This window comes from Octodon degus, unplaced genomic scaffold, assembly GCF_000260255.1.
Source record: "Octodon degus isolate 3935 unplaced genomic scaffold, OctDeg1.0 scaffold00027, whole genome shotgun sequence".
NCBI classification, from domain to species: domain Eukaryota; kingdom Metazoa; phylum Chordata; class Mammalia; order Rodentia; family Octodontidae; genus Octodon; species Octodon degus.
In genome coordinates this window covers 7,644,449-7,672,286 of record NW_004524603.1, presented here as the reverse complement: position 1 = coordinate 7,672,286, position 27,838 = coordinate 7,644,449, and the positions used below count along the sequence as shown (strand labels likewise).

General features: G+C 41.4%; 1 protein-coding gene and 1 pseudogene across 1 annotated transcript in view; both read left to right on the top strand.

Annotated features, from left to right (window-relative positions):
• On the top strand, positions 1 to 27,829 carry LOC105741878 (annotated as a pseudogene).
• Positions 1 to 27,838, top strand: part of Cntnap2 (contactin associated protein like 2) — a 1,699,165-nt gene that overhangs the window by 1,275,760 nt on the left and 395,567 nt on the right. The gene's annotated exons all lie outside the window — the stretch shown is intronic.

Genomic DNA, 27,838 nt, shown 5'->3' with positions numbered 1-27,838 from the left:
ATGACAGACCTGGAGAAGGGATCTACAAGCTTCCTTCTCCGGCAGGTATGAACCTCAAAGAGCATTTATGAGACGAAAACTCAAACTATATATGAGATGCTATTTAACACAGCTGTGCATTATATATAGCTGAGCATTTTTACCCTTGTCTGATCATGAAAGTTACTTGGCATATCTGTCAGCACACATCTCCCGCCCCAGTGCCCTCTCCCAGGGATTTTGATTCCAAGTCTTCAGAGTAGAACCTGAGACTCTTTTATTAAGAAGTTCACAGGAAGACTTTTATGACCTTGAAATTATAGAAACTTTGGTTTGGAATTCAGCATTTGGGACAGAGACCTAGACTCAAATTCTCCACTTATCAGCAGTGTGGCATTGGGAAGTTTATTTAGCTTCACTAAGCTCCAATTTCCTCATCTGTAAAATAGAGATAATTATGCTTCGTATGAAAGGTTGCTGTGGGAATAAAGTGATACAAATGTATGTAAAGAGCTTAAAACAGTGACTTACACAGTAAGTTTTCAATAATAGCAGCTGCAAATATCATAACACAAGAGCAAAACGTCCTTAAAAATATCATTTCTATAAAACTGAATGAATTAGGCTTTGATACAAATTGCCAAAGGCACATATCATTATTCTTGTCATTGTCAAAATAAATTCACTCAGAAATAATGAATTATAATGTGAAACAAACAAAGGAATCAATCACTTATAAATGGCAAACACACTAGAAGCCCTGGCGTGGTCTGGATGTTTGGGTCCTGCCAAAATTCACACATTGAAACTTAACCCAGCAATGGAATGGCACTGGGAGGTGGGGTCTAGGCATGGGCTGTGCCCTCATGACAGAAGTCTCTGTTCTTATGAAAGAAGCCCCAGATGGCCCATTTATGCACGTGTCCTGTGGGGACAAGGCAAGAAGCAGCGTCTGTGAGCTAGAAAGTCAACCAGACAACTCTGCTTCGACCTAGGGCTTCTCAGCCTTCAGATCTGGGAGCACTCAGTTCCTCTTTATTGCACACCAGCCTGTTTATGCTTCTTAATTCTAGCAGCTCACACAGACGGAAAGAAGCTCCAGCTATCTGCAAGCCATTTGGTAGGATGCAGACTTGGAAACCTGACCAAAGATTTCTGCAATCACATAATTTATAACCTCATTCCAAACAAGATAGATGAAAAGATGTATTCTTTAGAAGGCATAATCTGTATAATCACCTCTAATAGGACCTTCAGGGGTAAAGAGAAGAAATCACCCCTCCATGGGGGCTGGTGGGGTGAGTAGAAGGTATGAACTACTAAAACATGATTAGACCCAATGGACAGAGAAAAGGATTCCTGTAGAGAAGTGTGCATGGGACACAGAAACATCTGGAGAAATACTTCAATGAAAAAGAAAGAAATCTGAACTGGAAAAACCTATAAATTTGAAGCCAAATATGTCCTAAATATATCCTGTAGAACTAATATATCTTGGAGACAGTAGAGAATGTATAAGCCAGAAATAGGAAGGAATGAGTGGGCAAACTCTGAAGGTTTAATTTAATTAAAATATTAAACCTTGTGTTATGCTTAATAGCAAAGATTTATACACATGCCATTTATCTTTTTCAACATGTGTTTTAGGAAAAGGAATATTGCTAATAGAGAAAAAGAGGTGATTCAATCAAAGGTTCACAATAGTTCACAGCCAACAATAGGATAATATAAACGCACATTTAAAACTTATTTTTGGACCCTTGCAATAGAAATCCTTCCTTTTCACACTTTTTAAAGCTGTTAATGTTGGACAACCTGTCTTGGTCCATATTCTGTTGCCATAACTAAATACTACAAGCTGAGTAATTTACACAGAATGAAGATTTACTTCACTCAGTTCTGAATGTTGGCAAGTTCGAGGGCTGGTGGTTACATTTGGTGACATCTTCCTTACTCCACAGAGTCCCCAGGTGGCTTAGAGTATTACAAGTAAGAATAAGTTTCCTAACTTAAGTATCATGTCCTCTTCTCACTGAATTAGAGCCCCACCCCATGGCCTCATTTACCCCTAGTTATCCATCAAGGGTCCCAACTCCACATGCTGTAGTAAGGTTTTCTCCTCTCTAATACTTCACAATGGGGTTTCACTTGCAGCGTGAATTTTGGTGAGGACATTCCAACCACAGCCAAACCTTTTTTAACCATGTGGGAAAAGATGGTATTTTAAGAATTTTAATAGACTCTCAAAGTTTTTGGTGACTACTGGGTTTTCTGCTTTCTTTCACTTCTACATGGTGAGTACTCTGAGTTAATCATATGCTCCAGAAGGATATTTTGAAACTCTATCCCCTAGTGCCTGCGAATAAGATAGGATTTGGAAATAGGATGTTTACACAAATCAAGATGAGGTGTACTACTAGCTTAGGGTGGTCGCTGACTCTATATGGCTAATCCTAGTGCTATATGGTACCCTTATAAAAAGAGAAAGCAGAGATCCAAGTGTACACAGAGGAAAGTATCCTGTGAGCACAGAGACAGAGAATGGAGTTGCCCTAATTTATACTAAGGAATGGGAAGGCTTGTTGGAAACCACCAAAACCTCAAAGAGCAACATCAAATTCTTAGAACCTCTGGCTGGCCAGATAGCTCAGCTCACTAAAGTGCCTGCTTAGGCAGACACAGGGGCCAGGGGCTCAATCCCCAGCCTGCTGTGCATGCCCCACTCCCAGGGTATGCTGAGATGGCAAATGAGACTGGGCCAAGGTGGCATGCACCTGTAAACCCAGCACTTGGGAGGCTGAAAACAGGAGGATCGCTATGAATCCGATCTACATAATGAAACCCATAGTGAGAAAAAAAATTCTCAGAACCTCATAATCTCCCTCAGAAACTCTAGAAGGAACCTGCCAACACTTAACTGTGGAATTCCTATTTCCAGCCCTGGATGAGAATATGCTTCTGCTGTATTGAGCTCCTGAGTTTGTGTCCCTTTGCTAGAGCAGCCCTAAACATGTTACCAATGAAAATGGAGACCCAACACAAGTGGCCTGGTCAATCACAAGAGTAGGCTGCGTTCATTATACAAAGGAGGACAGCTAAGAGTTGTTGAAAGGTCAACAAGAGTGGCCCTCAGCATTCTCCTGCAGAGAGGTCCTTTGAGAAGGAAGAGAACTGTATTCACATGCCCTCTGTATGAAGGGCATGGCTCTTGTTGCAATTAGGATGTAGTTTATTCCCCCAACAATTTCTGTGTTGGAGCTGGTCCTCAGTACAGCAAAGTGAGAGATGGTGAGACCTTTAAGAAGACGTACTTAGTGAGAGATGGTTAGGTCACTGGTGATGTCAGGCTCAGAGGGAACTGACAGCATCCTCATGGCATCTGGATTGGTTCTCACAGAAAGTCATTGTAAAAGGTATTGGGTTAATAATGTCCCTTAGTTATTGAAGACTGATTGGGTCCTCAGTCTCACAAATGAGCATATAGTGAAGGCCAAATAAAAGAGGCGAATGAAATGATTTCAGGGCTCCAAGGGGATGAAAACCCTCTCACAGAATATGAGATTCTCTTGGGGCTATGACCAAGATCTTCTCTCACTGGCCCATGTTTATGTAGTTATGTAGTTGAAGGGAGGGAAGTATGCAAGAAGGGCAGAACCACTCAAGAGCTTCTCCAAGTAAGGTATTCAATTAAACCACCCAGGAGTGAGAGGCCTGAGGCTACAGTCTTTATCTAGTTAAGTCTGGAACCTGGTGTCTTTGGCTATGACCTTGTCTGTCCTTTGAGGCTTTTCAGCTTCACCCGCTATCACAGGCCTCAGTAGGGAAAAGTGACTCACAGAAGGTCACTTAATATGAGTCCACTGCCTATCTCCAGACAAGAAACACAAGTCTTGGGCAGACTCACAAGTAAACATGGAAAACCCACTGGTTAATGTAGGTCCTGCTCGGGACTGCTCCTTAGTGGTCTCCTTCAACAAGGTACAAGTCTTGCCGATCTCTCTCTCTAACTTTCTATCTCAACATGTGGTCTGTCCTTCTTGTGTGGGCTCCTACTATCTGAGGCCATCTGCCTTAAGACCCACACCAGAGCTGAGCAGAAGAAGGTGCCAGGCCTTTAAAGCTCCACACATGTGAGCTAAATAAACTTATCTTCATAACAAGTTACAGAACCTGAATAAGATACTTCATCATAGAAGTGCACAAGTGTATCAATATAGCTCCCCTGTGCCTGCAGTCCTAAGGGGAGAAAGCCTTCATACTGAGAGTCAGGGATGTTGATGATAAGAATAACCAAATGACAGAAATCACATGGTACTGATTAGAAGTAACATCTATGGATCATTACCATGTATCAGGTATAGTTAAGCACCTTAATTCATTGAATCTTTCCAACTATTCTTAAGAACATAATATCATTACCTTTATGTTACATGGGGAACTGAGGTGATTGATTGCTCCAAGTCATGTAATGAATGACAGAGTAGAATCTAAATCAGGGCAACTGGTTCCAAAGCCCAGACTCTCAGCCTTTTCAATTCATCCAGATTGTACAACATACACACCAAGAACACCTAGTCCTCTGCATAGCAAGCACTATGGTTTGGATCAAGAAAGTCCCCGAAGGCCTTATGTACTCACAGGAGGAACTTTCAGAAGATGACTGGATGATAAGGGCAGTGTAAATGGCTTGTTTTGGGAGGTGATATCTGGTGGGAAGAGTTGGGCTACTGGGATGTGACTTGGAAGGGTGTGTCTCCCTCCCCTTCATCTTTTCTCCATAATCTTCATGATGTGAGCAGTTTTCCTCTGCCCAGGCCATTCACCCACTGAGCATGCAGGGGTCAAATGTAAACCAAAATAAACCTCTCTTCCTCTTCAATTTTGTAAGGCAGGTATTTTGCCCCCCAAGGAATGTAACTAGGACAGAACCACCAAGTTCTGGTCAGAGCTCAGAAGATCCAAGTGGTGATAAAAATTTCAGACAAAAATGCAGACAGTAAATGCCAGGCCCGGGAGGTTTCTTGTAAGAACAGGGACTCCATCGGCAGAAGAAAGATGCACTCTCTGCATTCCAGCAGACTCCCAAGCCTAGTGTGTGCCTCTTGCCTTAATCACTTCTACAAAGACCATCTTTCCAAATCTGGCCACACTCTTGGGTTCTGGGTGGACACACATCTGGGGAGGAGGAGAATGCATTTCAAACTGCATCAGAGGCCAAGACACATCTCTTGGTCTAGTAGAAGTCAGGATCTACTGAAGAACTCTCAGATTTTTGAGCCCCAGGATTGTAGCTCCTAAGCTTTGGCCTTCAACCCTGTCCCAAACATGGGGCTTGGCACATATCACGGATCTATGTAATGCTGATCAGATTTTGTAGATGAATACATAGCAACCCAACTGGAAGATCCATCTTATTGTTATCTCTGCTGCATTCTTTATTAGTAAAATTTATTTTTTTTTTAGTATCCTGTGATCAGTATATTTTGAAGAATAGAAAAACTTGGTGGTTCCTAGTGGCCAAAGAACAGCATGACAACAAAGAAATAGGATTCCACTTACTGCAAGCACTTTATACATAAAGGCAGATTGAGAGTTGCCTACACTTGGACTGCATTGACAGGGATCAGAACCAATTTTTTGTTTTCACTTTTGATAAACAATATATCTAGTAAGCCTATGAAGCACCGGTTGTGAGAAAGATTTTTAAAACCAAGTGTTTTGTCAGAACATGCAGAAGAAGAAAAAAGAAATTTCCATAAGATTTTTTTGGTCTATGTCTTTTTCAGATTGGTGTTATTTAACAGTTCAGTTATTGTCCATTAACTGTGTTCAACAATAAGCTTAATTGTTCATTAATTCTCCCTCACCTTGCGTTTTGTGGTTTTCTGAATGGATGGCACTTTTCTGAATGTAAATTTTTTATTGAACATGAGTTGTTTTGTGTCTCTTCCTTAAAAAATGGTCTTTGTATAAAAAAGAACCATTAAGCTTACAAATTCTGTCTTCACAGCTTGGTGCTGTCATTCTGCGCCATAATTAGCCACATGTCTGGTTAATTATTATGGGAAAATCAGAACAGCTCCAAGTTTCTACCAGATATTTATGATTTGATAGTTTTCTTAGGTTTCCTCCTTCACTTCCCACGTCTCCCTTCATCTGGGGATGATGCAAGCAGATGCTTTTCCAAGTTGACAGCACAATATTCATCAAGAAGTCCGAGATTTCGTAGAAGATTTGGCTACATGTTTAGAGCAAGTTTTCAATTGCTTTTTACCTTTTCTTGACTTATGATTTACCTTCTCTGTGAAACTTAGTCCTATAAAAATACAGATTTTCATATGAACACAAAAATTTTCATGTTATTTCAGAGAGATTGGAAACATTCTGAAGGTCATATGTAATCCCCAGGCTAAGGATGCCAGTTTTGGAGACTAACATTCAGTAGCTGTTTATTATTATAATCATTTATCTTTTCAAAGTTCTTTAGTTTCCCAATAAAATTCATTTAAATGTCACACTTGTATTTTACCCAAAGTCTTGATTTTGTACAGAAAAATAATATAAAAATATATTACAGTTAATACACAATTAGTCAAATATTATGGTTTTTTCTTTCTTTATAATTTTAAAATATTTTCAAAATTTTTGTAAGTCAATATAGTCTGTTGATTTTTTGCCACTTTTTTACTTTTTGCATACAAAAAACATATTTTGATTATGTCCAATCCATAACCTTGTCCTCTTCTCTTTTTCGTTTCCTCTAATGTAATAATATCTCTTCTATTTTTTGTGTCTTTTGCTTTTTGTGTTGTTGTTGTTTAGATCCCACATATTCGGGAAAACACACAACATTCTAAGTCTAACTTTTCTCTTTTAACATGATAATCTCCAGTTCTACCCATTTCCCTGAAAATGACAGAGTCCCATTTTCTTTATTGCTGAATAATATTCTATCACATAATTTTTTTTCTTTATTCTCTGTATGTAACCTTAGTTTCTTTGCTGGCATGTTAATGTTTTCTGGGCAAAAGCAGGACTTATTTATCTGCATCTGCCACAAAGCCAAGCACAGTGACTGATGGACACCTAAAGGGAGTGCAAATAATGCTGCTACGATTGACCTTCTTGTCGACCTTAAGAATTAGAAATGGTTACTTTGTACACAAACACCAGCACATACAAAAAGCTGTAACGTTTAAGCAATAGTGTGACATGCAAAAGATAGATGTAAAGAGTTTGAATTAAACACTAGTGAAGGGCTGGGAGCCCGCCCTTGGCCCACACAAGGAAAGCCGTGAAGTTGGCTGGGGAACTTCACATGTGCGGGCTACACTAAGCAATATGGAAGAAGCAGGTGACAAAGACCAAGATGATCAGGAGCTCCCAGAGTGTCCCCTAGGAGCCACCCCCCACCCCAGCCTGGGTTGGCTTTCCCTGGGCCTTCCACTGGAGGAGTTTGGTACAAAGGGCAGAGAAGCTGCCAACTAGATCTTGGCCCAGCTGCCTGAAGGGCTGAGATCAGAGCCCCAGGAAGCTGGACTTTCACAGATAAGATACGCTTCCGTGGCAACCCACACACACACACACTCCCTAAGGTTTCCCATCTTCTTGCTAATGCCAACAACTCCTCTAAAACACCCACGCAATTCCCTCATTCTAACATTAGAGGAAAAAAAAAATACTTGGCTGACATATTGACTGCAATGTATTCCACTCTAAATTTAATCACAAAAAAGGACAGGAGTGAGCCAACCTCCCGGGGGGCTCCAGTAGGCAGCCATGTGGAGGAGGCAAAATTAGAAGATGAGCTGCCTCAGGAACTAGAGAGGGCACCAGTAGTTGAGATGTGGGGAAAAGGACAAACAGAGATGCTTCCTCTTTCTCTGAGTTTGCTGCTCTTGTCAACCCTACTGCATAAGTCTATAGAGAAATCTAGTGTTTAAAAAGATTTTCTCTCACAGGGCTATCCGTTATACTTCACAATGCTTTATAAATTATATTTTGTACATAATTGCTATGCCTTGTATGTGTCCCCTAAGCCTTATATGCTATAGAAATCAAACTCAGAAATTGCAACAATAAAAGGACTTTATTGGGGGATCTTCAGAATTACGGTTCAGGAGACACAAGCTCTGACAGCTCTGAGCCATCTGAGGAATGCAGGGAAAGTGGGGGTTCCTGTGGGGTGCTGAATGTTGAGAAAAAGCCAGGGCTCCCTGACTAACAAAAGAGGAAGAAAAGAAGATACAGGCAGAAGGGCAACATCTGTGATACAAGAGTCAGATAACTTCTTGATACATATTTTGAAACTTCAAGTGCAATGTAATTGTCTGGTCATCTGGTCGCTCCAGACGGTGTCCAAGGCACACTCCAGGCTGCAGCTGGGACTGTGCATAAGACATGCTTCTTAATGTTCTCCTGAACTCATTCTGGAAAGTTCTTTCCATCTTGTTTTTATCATGACTCTTCTTTTATTTTCCTGGTTGGAAACCTCCTCTCCAGTGTAGCAGCACTGAGAGGTGGGAGCTTTGAGAGGCGATCTGGTCATGAAAGTTCTGCCTCATGGGTGGATGAATGCGGTTGCCTGGAGAGTGGGTTGGTCATCAAGAGAGTGGCTTGCGATCAAGTCTGGCCTCTCTGGCACTCCTTTCTCCTCTTAGCTTCTGCTATGGACAACACAAGCAAGAAGGTCCTCACCAAATGTAAACATTAGCCTTGGACTGTCCAGCCTCCAGAACTACAAAACAATAAGTTTATATTCTTTCTATATTACCCAGTCTGTGGTTTTCTGTTATAGCAAGACAGAATGAACCATGACAATGATGATTCTCCTCATTTGATTGGTTTCCTTACAAAGATTTTTTTTTTTTTGGTACAGGGTCTTGCTACACAGTTCAGACTCATAGTGATCCGCCTGTCTCAACCTCCCTAGCACTGGGATTACAGGCGTGTACTACCATACCTGGATTTAGCACCAGCACTGCATCTCATACTAGGGATCCAACTCAAGTCCTTGCACTTTCCAGGCTAGCGCTTAGACTGTCAAGCTTTCTCTATAGCCAAGATATCATTCTTAGAAGTTTCATTCATTGAGATAATTAGACAATTAGCTCCTTGGCCACAAAAAACTACTGCTTATTTATTTCTGGGCCCTCAATACCTAGGTCAATGCCCAACATGAATACTGTGTTCTATCAAGATTATTACCTGCATATTTCTTGAATGAAGTTAGTGAAAATATCTATTACATATCTAATCTAGTTGATTTGGGAAAGTATTTATGGTAACTTAAGACCATAAATAAGACTAATATCAAATGTTAAAAGCATTGTGATAGTAAATTAGAAATAAATGATGTTACACAGCTTATAAATACATTTTTACTTCTAATAGGTGCAAAAGATCATTGTGCATATAGTTTGTGTACTAACAAACAGTTTAATATAAGCATGTTTGAAAGGACAATAAAGTATTCCAATAGTCCAAATCCTTAAATCACTATACCAACCCTTCAACACAATTTCTAGCATATGATTAGGTCTTATATTCTTAAAAGGCATTTTTCAATTGAGTGATTAATATAAATTATATAGTGAGAAATCTAAGTTGTTACCAAAAATATTCTCTTAGACTTGTGACAGAATTAAAATAGCTTTCCAAGTCTTAAATCATTTTTTGTAATATATTTGGTGTAGTGTCTCACTATGTAGCTTGGACTCATATTGACCCTCCTGTTTTCAGCCTCCCCAGTGCTGGGATTACAAGTGTGCACCACCACACTCTATCTCAATGGCCTGAGTGGTGCATCTAAGGACAGGGCTGGGCCAACATGTGGGGCCAGGGATTGAACCCTGGTCCCTGTGCTTGCCTAAGCAGGTGCTTGGTCCACTGAGCTATCTCACTGGCCCTTAAATCTTAAATCATTAACAGGAAAAGTTCAATTATGAGAATGCTGCTTACAGTACCCCACATTCACTCTGGCATGCATTGTGCCTTCATGGACTATGTTCATTTGTTGTAGGATACAGGTCCCTGAGTTTCTGGAAGCAGTTGGTTTTTCTGTTCTTTCTCATAGAACCTCTTCTAGCAAGCTTTTTAAGACAACAGGTGACAGAGCAGAGTGTCTATTTAAAGTGCTATAAACAAATAAGCTTCTTTTGTACCCCTGTTCTTAGTATTTAATTAAAACGCTTCATCTTTCATCACAGAAAGCATTTTCTGCTCTACCCTCTTAGCCTCATTACTAATTATAGTCTGATTTGATTCTGAATAGAACTCAGGTTTTTCTCAGTGACTCAGGCAGGAAGAAAGTACCTGCCACCCTACCCCTGGAAAGGCCTTTTAATTGTATTATCTATCTCCTTTTAGTTGGCTAATATAAATTATTGATGAAGCAAGCTTATGCAAATTCCAGTGTAAATCAAAGTGCTGAATTCTGTTTGTTCTTGCTGAGGAAAAACTGCTGCTAAATGAACGGAATTCTGCTCCTCCTCATAGTCTAGCTGCATACCTCAGTGACGCGGGTTTCCTTCGGCACTTACTGTCTCCATCATCTTCAGTGGTTGTCAGCAGGGCACCACAGACTGGGTGGAGTAGAAGACAACAGCATTCTGCAAGCCACGGTTCTGGAGGCTGCACATCAGCAATCAGGGCCCTGGCACGGCCAGGCCTGGTCAGGACCCCTTCTAGGTGGCAAGCTGCCCGCTTCTTTCATCATCACGTGACACAAACAATGAGAGCTCTCTTGCCCCCTTTTGCAGGGGACCCTAAACCACTCAGACAGATTCCACCCTTGTGACTTAATCTCTTCTCAGAGGCCCTTCTTCCTACTTGCACCCCACTGTGGGCTGGGCTCCCACATACAAATTTGGGGCACATGCAAACACTTGGCCCACCTCTATGGAGAATAAGAGCGGCTGGGCAGACTGGAAGGGCCCCCTAGGGCACATAAAGGCAGCACCTGTAAGATGTAGATAAACATCCCTATGCTGTCTTCCCAAAGCCCTGTGTGTGCAGCCCGCTCACCAACCTCGCATCCAGCAAGGAAGGGGAAGAGGCTGAAGGGCCATTGGGTAGCTAAACAGCTCCAGGAAAATGTGCAGATGCCATAAACTGGAAAATTGGGGCTAAAGGTGAAACAGCATCATACAAATGTCTTCCCTGTGAATCCTTAATCTTATTTTAGGAATATATGATCCATGGCAGCTTTATCATAAATTGATCTGAAAGTGCCACAACTGCTAAGGGTCCTCATTTTCCAATGAACGTGGCACTTTGCTGCTTCAGTGGTCCAGCACGACTCAGAAGTATTGTTTCCCAGTCACTGCAGACTCTATTGGCAACATTTTCCAAAGTGGTTTCTCTGGAACCTTTGTAACTTGACTGTAATCCTGAAAGGCTTCTCTTTCTGGGGTTCAGAGTCCTCAGTAGCCCATCATTTGCAATAGGTCTCAGGAGAGCCTGTGACCCTTTTCGATAGCACTAATTGGAACCCTGATTCACTATAAAATTCTGCACATGTTTGTGATGTTAAGTGAAGAAAAAAAAAAAAAGAACAATATAGAACTCAAAAAGATGAACCCATTTGTAGCAAATCTCCATATCACCATTGTATCTAAATCCTACTGTCCGGGCCTAGAGGCTCATGGGCCCAGACACTGAGAGAACAGTGTTATCTACCCCGAAAAACAAGAAATTAATGTAGCCAAATACAAAACATAAAGCAGGGGAGAAAAATGCCATAGGAAATATCTGATACTTACTGTCAACAAGCCTCAGAGTAACTTTTATGTCCTGGAGAACCAAAGCCCTGAATCAGGCTCACAGACTTGATACCAAGAGGCTCATGACGATGATTTTTATTTTTGGTCTTTGATGTGTTTGCTTTTAACATGTGTGCAGAGGGAACAGCAAAAGAATTGATGGGAGAAATCCTTAGGCTATATTCGGCTCCTTCATGAAAATGGGCAATTCAAATCATTTCACTCCATTTTCCAAGAAGACATTCATGGGAATTTGTACATTCTAGTGAGGGCTAAGCTTCAATGGAAATTGGACTTCAGCCAGTGTTATAGAGAATATTCCCGCCAGTATTTTTAAGCTGTTATATCTTTTGCTCATGTTTATAAAGACTCATCTGCATCTCTGATTTGCTTTATGTAAACAAAAGGAGATGGCTGTGTCTGTGAGCAGTGTTTACAGAAAAAGGTAGTTGGAAAAGTCTCGCCACCAAGCACTGAAGCGACCCCTGCAGCACTGGTGTCAACTACATGCAGCACACACGTTCCACACCCTACACTACTTAAGGTCTGTTCCTTGAGAGTCTCTCCATGGAAGATTGTGCATTGTCATATGTCAAGTAAACCGTGTCAAAAGACATCTACATGATACCAACAAAACATTGAACTCAGAAAACACCAATTTTTTCCCCTGAGCTCGGGGCATGACTTTATTGGACTTGGAAGATGACTGCAATATTCAGCTGCAACACTAGTATCATATTCTTTAAAGTTTAAATTTTAAGAGGCATTACACGATTAAAGTCGCCCTATGGAGTTCTCCACCATAAGCAGCCCTTACCTTGGCAATATAGAAAGGACCTTTTCATTATTAGCATCTAAAGTCCCAAGACCACAGATTCATGTCTGCTTCTGGCTGGAAATAACATTGAACTGTGAAGATGAGCCTCTCACCAAATCTCTGGGAACACAGGTTGGAGACTGGCTTTGGTTACGCACAAAGCTTATCTGTCCCTCAATGCAACCTGAGAGTCATAAGACCTGACCCTGAGAACTAAAGGAATTTGTGCCCCAGGAGTGATTAGGTTGGTGGTGGGACTGTGGCAATACTTCGCTCCAGAGCAAGAGTTAAGCTTGCTCTATGCTGTCACTCAGAGATCCAAAACCAAGTGGTAAAAGTGAGTTTCAATACTGAATTCACCTGCCTTCCACGTGCGCGAATACACAGAAGAGTACAGCTGGAGGCCTGTGAAGGGATCTTGGATTTCTGAGTAGTAACTGTCCTCAACAGGTGTCTGTGGTCAGCGGAATAATGCCCCCCCAAAGATGTGCACACCCTCATCTTCAGAACCTGGGAATGTGTCACATTCCATGGCAATAAGGATTTAGCAGATGTGATTATTAAATTAAGGATCTTGAAATGGGGAGATTATCCTGGATGAGCTGAGGAGGGCAAATCTAACCACATAATCCTCAGGAATGGAAGAGGGAAGTCCAAGGAAAGAGAGAATAAGGGCCATGATCCAGCAATGCCTTGAGGTCCCCAGAAGCTGAAGAGATGAGAAAAGGGACTCTCCCCAGAGTCCCTAGAGGAACACAGCCCTGTCAGCATCTCTACTTTGAGACCCAGCTCAGACTTCTGGCTTACAGAGCACACGATAAGTACACTGTCTTAAGCAACCGACGCAGGGTAATTTGGAATAGCATCTACAGAAAGTGGGTGCTGATCAACAGTTTCTCATGCAAGCTTCCTAAGAAAAAGTCTGAGTTTCTTACCATAATGAGAACTTGTTGCTGTTCAAGTATAAACTGAGTTTTATAGCTAAAAAAGCATGTTTCATTTCTCCCATCTGAAATTCCTTTTTAACATTGTTCGCGACCCAGCAGCAGGGTATGAAACTCCACCTACTTCCCTCCCGGGGCTGCCTGCCTAGCACATGTCTTAAAGACCATAAAGTCCAATGTGCTTTGTAAGTGCTTTGGAGTTAAGCCAGAGAGTTAGCTCTTGAAATCAGAAACAGCCTGGGAGCTGCATGCAAGTGGTTAGGTGAGCACGTACAGTCTTACTTCTTTGCCATTAGCAACTTATAATCAAAGAAACAGTGAGGTGTCTAAAAGCTCGTATTTTTCCTTCAAGATTTTGCACTGTGTTTGTGAGATTGACAGACAACCTAAGTCAAGGGGCTAGTTATATGTTCCAAGGCTCCTGTTATCACTTACATTTTCTAGAAAAGCGTTCTTTTTTGACATGGTTATTATTTCTTTTCTTTCTAATAAAATAGTTCAGACTTACAAAAGGGTGTAAAGTAATAAAATAATGTTCAAATGGCTGCCATAACCAGATAAAACACCAAAACATTGCAAATATAATTGAAGCCCACTGTTACCTGTCTTTAATCATAATTTTCCTCCAAACTTTCAAACAATATAGTATGGTAAATTCATTGCTTATTATTCATTTGTATCTCTTTATATTTTATTGGATTTATCACATGAATATATATCCACATATACCTTATATACTTACATAAACAGTGTATATGCATGTGTGTATATGTATGTATATATATATATATATATATATAAGATATACTTGAAAAATACAGTGAATGTTTAAATTTTTAAACTTATTACAATAAAGATCAACTGAAACTAATCCCCATCAAAATGACCCAAAAAATGTGACTTTTTGTTTCAAACACACTTGCCCCATCATTCTTGGAACTTCTTGAAGTAGTTTTGGAAATCCTTTCTCATGAGTGTCTTATTGCACTCTTGTGGCTGCCTCTGTGTCCTGAATTGATTCAAAATGTTTACCATACATGGTGACCTTTGACTTTGCGAAAGTCACCAAGCCAGATCCCATGAATAAGGTGGATGAGGACACTCTCTCATGCTTTTATGAGCCTGTCTCTCTGTTGGATGGCACTGAGCAACAGCATGCATCATATTTTGAATCCCACCTCAGAAAGACATTCACAAAGGAAGACTTCCAGAACTGCTTCAGAAAGGGGTGCGAAGGATAGGAGAAATACAGTCAAAGTAAGAGGGACTAACCTGACAGGGAGTAATTTATCTTTTGCTGTAACGAATTGGGGAGTGTCCAGACACACACAGTATTCTGACCAGCCTTCCTGTGTGTATATGTATAGCTCTTGATTCATAGAGGAGTGAGAAATGAAAATGGCTATGCAAGGTGAAGCCACTCAATGCACTACTAGTAAATAAATGGCAAAAAAATATATAGCAATTCCATGATCTTTAAATTTTTCATCAAGTTATTAAAACCTACTATCAATGAATTTATAAGATGAAAAGATTAGCAAAAATATTAGTCACTTAGCACACTGTCATTTAAGGCATCAGAAATATGAGAAAGCAGTGTGTTGTTTTGTTGTAAGAACCTCATAGGAGAAGTTGCAACCCCACTTCTGGTTCTCTTCCTTTGGCCTGACTGACAGCCTGCATCCAAGTGTCACCTCGGATTGGCTGTTCCAGCGTTTGGATCCCCTTGCAGCATAATATCCTTTGCTCTTTTGACATCATGAAATGTATGTGACAGCTCCTTTACTGTGATGTGTGTGTTGTTCCTTCTGGAACATTGCCATCATTTTCTTGTCGCAGCAGTTCCCTCGGGTACATGGTTCAGCTGAGCAGGTCCCTGCAGCTGCAGGCCCAATGGTGTCTCCAAGGACACAGCCACTCTTTCTTCTATCACTGGTCTGATGTCATCAACAGACTTTGAAAGAAGGGATGTGGCTGGTTGTTGGTCAGTCCGCACTTCTGTTGTGCATGTAATGTTGCAGAAAGAAAAGCCAGCTGCTTTTGAAATTTATTTGTTTATTTATTGTCAAACTAGGGGTTGAGGGACTGGGGAGATAGCTCAGTTGAAGAAGCACTTGTCTGGCAAGCACAAGGGTCTGAGTTCAATCCCCGGCTCTGCAAACATAAAAAATAATAATAAATAAGATTTTAAAAATCTAGGGGTTGAACCCAGAGCCTTTGCTACATACCCAGGCCTTTTGTATGTATTACATTTTTAATTTTGAAATAGAATCTACCTAAGTTACCATGTGGTTCAGGCTTCCAGAGTACTGGATTACAGGCATACACCACAAAAAATAGCAATTGAATATCATCTATACGTGTTCAAAATGGCATGTGATTCAGTTGTTCATACTTACTATGCCATGGTAATTAAAATCTCAGTCATATTTGGAGACTCATGTACTTAGCCATAGAACTAATTTGTTTATATCAGAACTACAAAATGAGTCCTGAGTCTGCGTGCATGTGTGCTCTGCATGTTTCTAAACTTGAAATAAATGACATCACGTAACGCCTAACCTTTCACAAACTTACTTTTTCTATTCAAAGTCTGATGTTATTCATATCAATATATATAGCTATAGCTTGTTACTTTTTTCTCTTTTATGGTATTCCATTCACATGACTATAGTTCAAGTTATTTATATATTCTTTTATGAAAATTTATATTACTTCCAGCTTTTTACTCTTGTAAATATTACTCCCCTGAGAAAACATTCACTGCTTCCATAGAGTTATATGCCAGAATTTCTGTAAGGTAACTATATCAGGAATGGAATTTCAGGCTTTAAACTTTATTAGATATTTTCAAATAGTTCTACCAGATTACACTTTCAAGTAAGTTTTCAAAAGCTGTTTTGGCTGAATGTGCTCCAAAACAATTAGCATTGGCAAAATCTATTTTAATACTAGATCTAATTATCTGATCAGATAAACATGAAGATAAGCTGATTTAATTTGGATTTCCTTGATTAACAGTAAGATTGAGTATATTTTCATGTTTCTTCACTGTGAAGTATATATTGTATCTTTTTATAATTAAATTGATATATTAATTTATATAAACTAGAGAATTGATGATGTGTAATGCCTCTGTCATCATTGCATACCTGTTTTCTCTTCTCATATGATGTATCTTAATGTGCAGAACATTTTAAGTACAATACAATACAGTAGAATTTATGAATTTTCCTGTTTAGTTTGTGTCTTGTGTAACAGTTAAAGTCTCTTTTGTACTTCATGGCAGCACAAAGAATTCTTTTTAATTTTAAGAATAAAACAGTATTTTTCTTTTAAAATCTTACCCTTTTCCCTATTTTTAGGTCATGATTATATCTGAAACTCCTTTTATTAACTTGTGTATGGATCCAGTTCTTTATTTTTGACAAAGGTACAACCATATTTGCGATCCTCAAACATAGGGAAGAAAATCCTTCCTCCATTGATCTATAAAGCCACTTCTGTTGCAGGAGCACTCACAAACTAAAGGAAGAAAAGCTTGTTTTAGCTCACACTTGGCGGAGGTTTCAGTCCATAGTCTGGCTCCAAGGCAGGGTGACATGGCAGAGGGGACAGAGTCTTTGACAAGTTAGGCAAGAAGCACAAAGACTTTTTTTCTTGTTCCATCTGGGTACAAGCCTATTGGTTGGGGGCACCATACCTGGGATGCATCTTCGCTCTTCAGTAAATCCATCATACACACCCAGAACTATGCTAAACCATTCAGCGGGCTCACACAGTGTCACACACCCATGATCCAGTCACTCCCAAAGCCCAACTATGAGTACATGAGATTTCAAGGGGACATCTGGACACAAGTCATAAAAACAAGAGTATAGGGTGGGCGAGATAACTCAGCAAACTAAGTGCCTTCTTAAGCAAGTGCAGGGACCAGGGTTCAGTCCCCCACACCACATGCCTCACTGGCCCCAGCCCCAGGCATTCTGAGCCAGCCACCGAGTCCAGGTGTGGTGGCGCACACCTGTAATCCCAGTGCTGGGGAGGCTGAAAACAAGAGGCTCACTATAAGTCCAACATGTGTAGTCTTGGACTTATATATATTTTTAAAAAAATATATAAAAACAAAGAATATGGACCATTCAATCATTACTTCATAATTAGAACACAAATTAAACTTCTATTTTCAGTTCTGATTTTTAATTTCTCATACGTGCCAATAAGAACAACACCATAATAATATTGTGTGTATTTTGAATACATAGAATTGCTTATAGGAAACTTTGCTGGAAATGGAGTTTCTGGAATGACAGGAAGAGATACTATAATTTTCTAACTTTCAAATCCTACCTATTCAGCCTCCCTCTGTAAACTGACAGTGCTGAAATTTCTTGCTTTGGTTTGGTTGATTTTGGGTTCCTTTCCAGTCCTGTTTCCACATCCTCAGCCACATTCCTTGTTTCTAATAACTTGGTGAGAGGAGCATGGTCTCTCAGTACAGAGTCCCCCAGAAACAAGTATGCACACTGCAGGAAAAGATAACCCTGTATAAATACTTCAATGTACTAAACTTACTGAGACTCGTGAGAAGCTGCCTTTGGCCTCGACAGTTACAAGAGGCGCCCAAAGTGCTGGCCGTCAGCTTCCGGATGTTTATTAGCAGGGCAAACTGTTGCTTGGGCAACCTTGGTCACTGAGGTTGCTTCATGTGCATTTTCAATTTCCTTTCTAAGGGCCAGCAGTGTAGAGGGTTTTCTGCAATACACGACATCCTCTCCAGTCCCCTGTACAAGGGTAACACCCTCTGTTAAAAAAAATCCTACTGTGTTTCTTCTCCTGAAGTGTGTACACATTTCTGTGGCGGGCTCTACTTTAACTTTGCTTCTCTCTCATTGCCTGTGCATGAGAAGTATTAGCACCAGCTAAACGAACAAATACCTGGTGATCTGGAAAGTTTTGTGGAAATGAAAACATACGATCTAGATGAGATTCAGAGCTTGAGAAGTGATTTGCCTTTTGTGCCAGCCCCACCCCAACATGCTGACAATAGAAATTCATTCTCAAACTGACCTTCATCAAGGTGAGAGAGCTATTGTTCCAGTGCATTGGTTTCAAGGACTTTCCTCCAAGCAGAATAAATAGTGGAACTAAAATATCACTAAAGCTCTAAGTAAGCAGATTATGCGCTGTCAACAGTAAATGCCCAATATATCCACAATGCAAGAAGTTAAGGAGATAGCGGTATTAACTGCTATTACACTTTGAAAGAGGTCACAACTTCTGGCCCACAGTGTAACCCTTAAAGCCCCATGCTTCCAAAACAGCTGCCAAAGTCCCAGACATCACATGGTCCTAGTGAAAGAAAGAGGTTAGCTCTTTATTGTACCTCTATGTTTAAAAGAAAGAAGAAAATATTTTCTCAGAGTAGAGCCTCTTTAGATATCATTGACCACAACTGAACCACTGCATCATGTGTCAGTCCTGTTGGAAATAAGTCCCTAGACTCAAAGTGTTAGCATTGGAAGGAATGCACTCAGATACTGGGTAAGGCCTTGATAAAGCAAGTTTTACTTCTGCTAAAAGGTACAGGCATGAGGCAGAAGGTGTGCAGGACACAGAAGAGTTGGCCCTTCTATGCCTAAGGTGGGAGAGGCAGCTGTCCTTCTCCCCTTTGGCTGGATTGAAGGTTCACAAGCTATTGTGATTGGCTAGTTTCAATGGGGTGAAGCGGGCAGGGAAGGTGAAGGGTTGCTGAGGGGAAGGAAGAGCAGAAGGGTGTGGGGAGGAGGAAGAGCTTGGCTGTCTTTGGCTCTTCGCTGTGTTCTCAGAACATAAACTGAGCAGGCATTTCTTGCAATTGAATGGTTCGGGAGGAGCCAGCTAGGGTGAGCCAGAGTCCAAGATGGAGACATTCTCATTTATATTTTCAATAGAAAAGATGTTGTTGTTTCTTACAGCCCCTAGATTTATTGATCATTGGTGTAATGAACAAAATGTCCCTGATTACCTTAGATTAATCAATACATATCCATAATATACGTGTTGTGCAGGAAAGGTAAATATAGGAATGGCTAGCATGGAGCTGCCAGTGCTGGTGGGAACAGAAAATGTGTTAGAAGTGTTATTTGTAACAAACTTAAGAAGCACCATGAGTTAAATGGACCTTAGTGGAATTTCTGGTGGCACTTTCTTTTGCAAACTTTAAATCATTGCAAAATAAACTCCCTAGGGAAAAAAATAATAATGTTGACTGACACAGCTTGATATTATTTATTTTTGAGCAATGTGAATGATAATGCTCAGAAGTCCACACAGCAGTGTGTTAAACCAAAACTCTTGGACGCCAAGGGTTTTCTGAAATAGAAGGAATTGTTGAGTCATTATACTTAGGATCCAAGGAAGGACTAAGTCCCGGATCAGCAAAGCCACAGCACTTGGAAAAATCTTCAGCTGGGCCCAAGGTCAAGAACATGTTCATAAACATCTAGAGAGGGGAAGTGGGCATTGTTTGCACTGAGCTTAGGCTGCCTGTTGATAAGCAGGGCAGGTTAATGTGAAGCAGGGAATGACTTGGGGTAGGAGCAAGGACTCTCCACAAGGAGAAGTGTTTGCTGCTTCTTCATGCATTGGGGTCAGTAATCCAGAAAGCTTAAGCACGTGTGTTATGATAGAAATACATAGTGAATGCTTAAATTTTTTTTCAAGTGTTACAATAAAGGACACAGGTCCATAAATGCCCCCTCAAAATATAGTGCCCCTCCCCCTTTTGTGTCACACACATCTCCTTTTGTCCTTGCTATTCTCCAAAGCAGTTCTGGAAATCCTCCTCCCTGTGTGTCTTGAGGAGATGCAACCCAAAACACAATAAGTGCTGCTACCAACTAGCATCCAATGGGAAAGCAGGCTGGTAAAGGCATTAAAGCTCACCCTCACCCAAGCGGTTCACCAAGTCTGGTACCGTGGACCTCCAGGCTCTTCTCCAAAGCCAAAATGGCCATGAAAGGAAATGTTTTGAATCGATTCCAGACATCAAGGCAGCCAGAACAGTGCAAACAAGCACTTGCAAAACAGGACTTCAGTAGTGCTTCAGAAATTGGTCAAAACAATAGGATAAGTGTGTTTGAAGAGAAGCAGAACATATGAGGGAGATTAATAGCAATATATCTTTCACTGTAATTTTTTCTTTAGATTTAAATATTCACCATATGTTTCTACTCCACCCATGAGCAGGAGGTAGTGGCACCCAGGTATTTTAAGTCAAGGTCTTAACAAACATCCAGGAATATAAGAGTCTTGATGGTTTGGGCCTATCACTGTTAACTAATAAACACCCCATCTCTTTCCTCTTCTCCCTTCTGACCTTTCTAAGTTTAGGACATGCTGGAATGTGTCTTTTGTCAAATGTCAAGCTCCTGAGTGAGTGCAACAGTGAGTACTCTAGATCAATTATTTCATTTTCTCTTGTTGTTAGGAAAAATCTCAGTTGGAAATCAGTCTCTGTAACATTCGTGGAAAAATGGATTCTGAATTCCCAAGGACAATTTGGAATAGATTCCCTTCCCAGTCTGGGGACTGCCCAGTCGCACTTGATTTTAAACTTGATGCCTGAAGATGAAATTTGAAGATAAGTAGAAGTGAGCAAATATGTAAGGATTTCACCCCTCTGGCATGGTCATGCAGTGAGCTCTGTACTGCTCAGGAATGGAAAGGTTTCCCTCCACACAGACAGCAAAAAACTTTACAAAAATACACTGAGACAGGGCAGTTGATGAATGCAACCCTGTTATTCATTGTAAAGTTATTTAATAGATATCTGGCTGAGATCCTAATCACCATTCGACCAATTGCCCTACATCTACACATCAGACTCTTCTGATAACATGGAATGAATACCTTGGCCCAGAGGGAGAGCTGTATTCCTCCCCCAGTCACCACCAATGCGTAGTAGTGGTCATTTCCCATAATTCCTTTCTGAATTGGAATTCTGGCCACCCCTTGTGGGCGTAAAGAGACCAGGGAGAAAATGAGTTTGAAATCCATTAGCAGAACACTGAGAATCCACTCAGCACAGCTTGGTGATCTCAACAGATGCCCTAATTAAAGAAAGAGGAGCATCCAACTTACAGAAAAACAAGCGACCAACCAGGAAATAGCAGCCCGCCGAGTGCGGTGCTGTGGGGGAATTAGGGCAGAGCGCAGGCTGGTGTCTGGTAATTGGGGGAAGCCCAGCTGAGACGAAGGTTCAGAAAGGAAAACAAGGGGTGGTCTGAATTTATGTGAGGTTCCTCTGAGAAGGATGCCAGGACCAAATGTTATTTGTTACCATTTATTAGTGTGGAGCGCCACAAACATGCCCTTGAGTTTTCACAAGCCCAGGTAGCGTTTCTTTCTTTCTTTTTCTGGGAATAAATGCTTGTCATAGCATTCTTCAGGGCTGCTGATCTGTGGTGGAAAATACCTATCCGTTAGCAGCAAGGAAATCCAAGGATCCTGCCCCTTTCATTGGTAGGACACCAGGTGACATTTTGTTTTTAAGATGTAAACATTCCCCCTTGGTCTTTGTGACATAAAGAGCTTTAATGGAATTTGTAGCCATGGGATGGTTGTGTCGCTGCTGTCCCTCACACTGAGAGGTCCCCAGGCTTCCTCTGCACCACAATCAGCTCAGCAGGCACAGGAAGCAGCTCTCCAACAGTGATGACAGTGACAGTGTTGTCTTGGCCCAGGAACCTGAGGACACAGCTGAGCTCCTGAGCAAGGACCTCATAGTGGGGAGGCTGCATCCTTAAAAGCAGGACACAGAGGCTGAGTCCCCTTGCTGCTGTTGTTCTGTGTGAATGACCAAGTGCTGGAGGTGTGACAGGATTTTGAACGTGTGCGCCACCCAGCCTCACATAACCTGTAGCCAGCATGCTAATTGATCTGTGACCTCCCCCGAGTCCCTTACAATTTTCCCTCCAACACCTTCACCTCTAAACACATACCACAGAAGAATTTTTTTTTTGGGGGGGGGGGCCTGGCTCCAAATGCCTTCAGGGCAGGTTTGGCTGGCTTGAGTTCTGGGGATCGAACCACAGCAACCTGAGCCTGACTGCTTTGTTGAAGCAGGCACTTAAATAACTGTGCTAATTTTTCTGAGTTAACACACCTATAATATTCAAGTGACGGAACTAAACAAAAAAAGGGGATATACAAATGAATGTCCATTTTGTATCTGTGTATTCAAAATGGTTAGGATAGATATATAGTTACATTCTCTTAATGACTAGAGGGAATTGTTCTAATAGTGTTTGTAAATAGGATATCATGTCTGCATCTTGTACAGCAAACAACCACTAGGAAGAGAGTATGCAATGTGTTAATTATTGAAGCTGTCCTATCAATTTGATTTGAAACTGTCTCATTGCTATATGTTAAAATAAAAATGGATACACTCTCAAAAAAATAAAAATAAAAAAATAAATACATGCCACTCTCATCCTCCTCTGGCACAGCACGGCCCTCCCACTGCAGAGACACACCCTGGTGTTTTGCCTTTCAGCTAGTAGGAAAACAGATTCTTTTTCCCTCTGCAAGATTTCAATCCACATTACAAAGAGATTAGTAAGCAGCTTTCAAAATGAAAATTTCCAGGTGAGAGCTCTCAACAATCTTGTGGATCTGGTGGATTTTCAGTACTTTAAGGACTCAGATTCTCACTCTTGCCAATTCACTGGCACGCTATATCCAAAAGCATCCTATCAGCACCTAGTGAAGGGGGCCACTGGCCTCTGAGGCCAAGCTTTCTGGAAGTAAGCTACATGGACAAGCTGAATAAACTCTGTCTCAGGTCCTGAGACAGATTGTGTAGCGTGCGCCATCTCAGTGTGAGGGACAGCAGTGACACATCTGTCCCACGGCTACAAATTCCACTAAAGCTCTTTCTGTCACAAAGACCAAGGGGGATGTTTACATTTTAAAAACAAAATGTCACCTGGTGTCCTACCAATGAAAGGGGCAGGGTCCTTGGATTTCCTTGATGTTAAGGGATAGGAATTTTCCACCCCAGATCAGCAACCCTGAACAATGCTATGACAAGCGTTTATTCTCAGAAAAAGAAAGAAGGAAATGTTATCTGGGCTTGCAAAAACTCAAGGGCATGTTTGTGGTGCTGTGCACTAATAAATGGTAATTAATTAATAAAAATTTGTAGTAATAATTAATAAACACATCTTGTGATGCAGGCACCAGTTCTGTCTTGAGTCCCCCAGTCTCCACTCCTGCTTGTGAATGTCCATGTCCTCTCCAGGGGAACCAGGCAGAGAAGCCTTGTCCCCTCAGAAGGGAATCTGTTCGGGCTATAGACCTCCACCCACTACCTCAGGATGGTGCCGCGGTAACACTTGCGTCTACCTGTGCAGTCCCTCTTGCCTGGCCTGTGCTGGGTCAATCCGTCTGTTGCCTTGCCGTGACATTCCCAGCTGTGTGACTTCCCCCTGTGACTGCTCGGTGCTCTCTGCCTGCCTGGAGATCACGTGGCTGCCCCGGAGAAGCCGGCTCCACACCCCACACAGTATCATTCTTCAGCAGCTTTGGTGTCACACTGGCCTATCTAGCTTGCCTCAGAGCAGCAGCTGAAGAGGCAGAGGTAGAGAGAGATAAAAGACAACAGCTGCATCACATAGCTCGGCGCAAGAAACTGCTTGCCTGAAAAGAATTTATTTTTCTGATAACAAAAGTCTTACATGCTCATCATCAAAACTTTGGAACACAGAGAAATTTAAAGGAGGACAAATCTGATCATACGACCTGCCTAGCATTTTGGTTATTTGTAGAAGGGAGCTTTCTGATTGTCAAGTGAGGTTACTTTTTCCCTAACAATATAGAGTTTCAAACATCCTTAGATCCTAGTCCTGCGTGGAGAGTTCTACGAAGGACAGGGTTTTTGAAGTATCACTTTCTATAACTGATTTGTTGATTTAGTCAGGTTTCTTGACTCACAGATTCTAAGGATAGGACATGTTCCGGTTTCATAACTCCCAAAAAGGATAAGTCTTAACTCGTTCTGGATTTGAAGTGCTAACATTAGAAGAGATATTCCATCAAACCCAATTCATCTTTTAGGCATTGTAACAATGCTGGGCTGCAAATACAAGCTCTCTTTGTAGATAGAATAAATGACACTGGGGCTGGGGAGATAGCTCAGAGGTACAGCCTGGCAAGTGCAAAGTCCTGAGTTCAATTTCGCTACCAAAAAAAAAAAAAAAACTTACATGACATGATTTCAACAGCTCTGCTGTCCTAGACTAAGTGTTGACATGTCTTATCTGTTTGCCCAACTTGATCACTGGAACAAACAAAAAGATTGTTTTCCTATCCAATCTGTCAATATGTTATAAAGCTGTTATTCTTCAGTTTGTGCAGCAAACAATGAAACTACATTCTAATAAATATTTCAAAGTGATACAGATATAGAACAGTGATGATAAAATTACATATAGTTACATGAAACTTGGGGTTGTTGAAATATTTTATAGCATTATAATTATATATTCTCAAAACTATTAGTAACTAAACAAATAGGATCCAAAGAGGATTAATCTTATGAATTGTCTCAGTTACTCTTCTCTCACTGCTGGGACAAATTCCAGATACCCAAAATGAAAGAAGGAAAGCTTTATTTAGCTCAGAGTTACTGGAGGTTTCAGTCCGCACTCGGCTGGCTCCGAGGCAGAGCAGCACCTGGCAGAGGGCAGCCTTTCATGGTGGCAGCAAAGAGCAGAGAGCAGCAATGACAACGGAGAGCAAGTCTGTCTCCCTTATGTTGCATTCAGGCTGTCCATCCCAAGCTGGGTGTAATACACCCATAATCCCAGCAGCATTTACACCCATAATCCCAGTGGATCATGAGTTAATCACAAGCTCTAGAAGTCCCAGCCCCATGACTGCATGAGACTCTGGGGGGACAACTAGATCCAAACCATAACATGTATTAAAACAAAATCTAACTTTGCTTCCACAAACTATAAAACAAGGCTAACATGTGTTTTAAGAGTATATCCTAGTTTCATAGCATAACTAAAGATAATAGTAATTGGTATCTGATTAGAACCTAAACTAGTCGAGATTCTAAACCCACACTGAAGCTGGTTCAAAAAGCACTGTTGTCAAGAACTTGAGCAATAAAAGTTAATAAGAAAGCCAGCCAAACAGCTCAGCAGATTAAAGCTGAGCTTCGACAGAGCACAGTGGCTAGGGTTCGATCCCCAGCCTACCATGCCAGCCCCACCCCCAGGTGTGCTGAGATGGCGACTGAAGCTGGGCATGGTGGCATAAGCCTGTATTCCCAGCTCTTGGGAGGCTGAACACAAGAGAATCACTATGAGTCTGATCTACATAGTGAGGCCCTGTAGACCCTAGAGATCCTGTAATAAAATACAAAAGAAAAAAGTTAATAAGAAGTCTCCGTCTATGTTAGAGCAGTTTAAAACCTTAGAAAGAGTAGGGTCCATAGCATACTTTAGAGTCCTCTTAACCCTCCTGACACACTACTTGACATTTTTGAAAACTGTCTTCCAATCAGGTAAAAGAATGCCTTGTCAAAAGGAGATGTGATAAACACAGTTCTAGTGGCCTAACCTTTGTTTTGCTTCTGTTGTTGTTAAAGGCAGGTATAGGTGTTTTAAATCTTCCTGCACAAGATTTTATAAGACTTAAGCGCTTCCTGTGCAAACTCACCGCAAAGATAGAGGGGAAGAATTCACAGGGGCACAAAAGCCCGAGAGCACTCTCCAAGCCTGCCAGGAACTCTAGCTACTCCTAGAAATGGGGTTGTTCATCAGGTTGGAAAGAGTAACATGATTGGTACCTGCAATCTCTGACACCAATCTCACATCTAATCTCTATGGCTTTATGCATATCTACCAGGGACTCCAGGCCTAATTGAAACTGCTGCTGGCTATTGATTTATCGAGCAGTTAGTCCAGCTCATTTATGAGGCCTCTGTAAATGTAAGTTGATCATAGTAATGGTCAACTTCCCCTAATTTCTTAATGTCAGCTTATGTATTTATAATATTTATGATTGTTAAGCTAGAATAAAGTGATTATCTGTGCTGAGAGCAGAAAATTGATTTCTAAAGGATAACAGGAATATCAGCAATTTGCTGGTAGTGTTCTCAAAAACATATTTCAGGAATCAAATATTAATAACTAAGAGGGAAAAAATCATACAATGAACTAGAATCGTACAAATCAGGGAACAACGTGGCGAAGTAGAGCTATGAGGATCTGAGGAAGGGGAGTTATGCTTGAAACTACCCGGGGTCTTTAGGATAGGCTGGAAGAAAGAAGAAGAGGCACCTGTGTGCTCAGCAGAGAAAGTAACTGCAGTCATGCAAGAACAACAGGGCCTTAGGAGCCTCTCCCCCGTGGTTTCCACCCAGACCCTTTGTCATAAAAATATGTGACTCGTGTACCCAAAGCTCCTAAAAATCTGAAGCTCAGTGAATTTAAGGTCTCTTGCAGTTAGATTATATCATCTCTATGACAAATACCCAAAAATAACAATTTACGGCGTTTCCTGCCGCCGGGGTCAGGGGTCGGGATTCGGGTCGCGGGGCGGAGGGAAGAACAGGCAAGCTGTAGGCGCTGGCGCCAGATGCAAAGGAAAAGAGCAACGAGTACCACCTAGAGGCCACGGAGTCAGCAACGACCGAGCTAGCGTACTCGTGAGGACCACGATAACCTCCACTGAGAATGCAGACGAATCCAACCATGACCCCCAGTTTGAACCAATAGTTTCTCTTCCTGAGCAAGAAATTAAAACACTAGAGGAAGATGAGGAGGAACTTTTTAAAATGCGAGCAAAGTTGTTCCGATTTGCTTCAGAGAACGATAGTCCAGAATGGAAAGAACGAGGCACCGGCGATGTCAGGCTCCTGAAGCGTAAGGATAAGGGGACCATCCGCCTCCTCCTGAGGAGGGACAAGACCCTAAAAATCTGCGCCAATCATTATATCACGCCTGTGATGGAGCTAAAGCCAAATGCTGGCCGTGACCATTCCAGGGTCTGGAATACCCATGCTGACTTCGCCGATGAGTATCCCAAGCCGGAGCTGCTTGCCATCCGCTTCCTAAATGCTGAGAATGCACAGAAATTTAAAACAAAGTTTGAAGAATGCAGAAAAGAAATTGAAGAGAGAGAAAAGAAAGGACTGGGCAAAAATGATAATGCTGAAAAAGTAGCTGAAAAGCTAGAAGCTCTCTCTGTGAAGGAGGAGAACAAGGACCCTGGAGAGGAAGCTGAAGAGAAGTCGGAGAAGCAATGAATCCTCTTAACTTCTCTCCTTTTCCTTT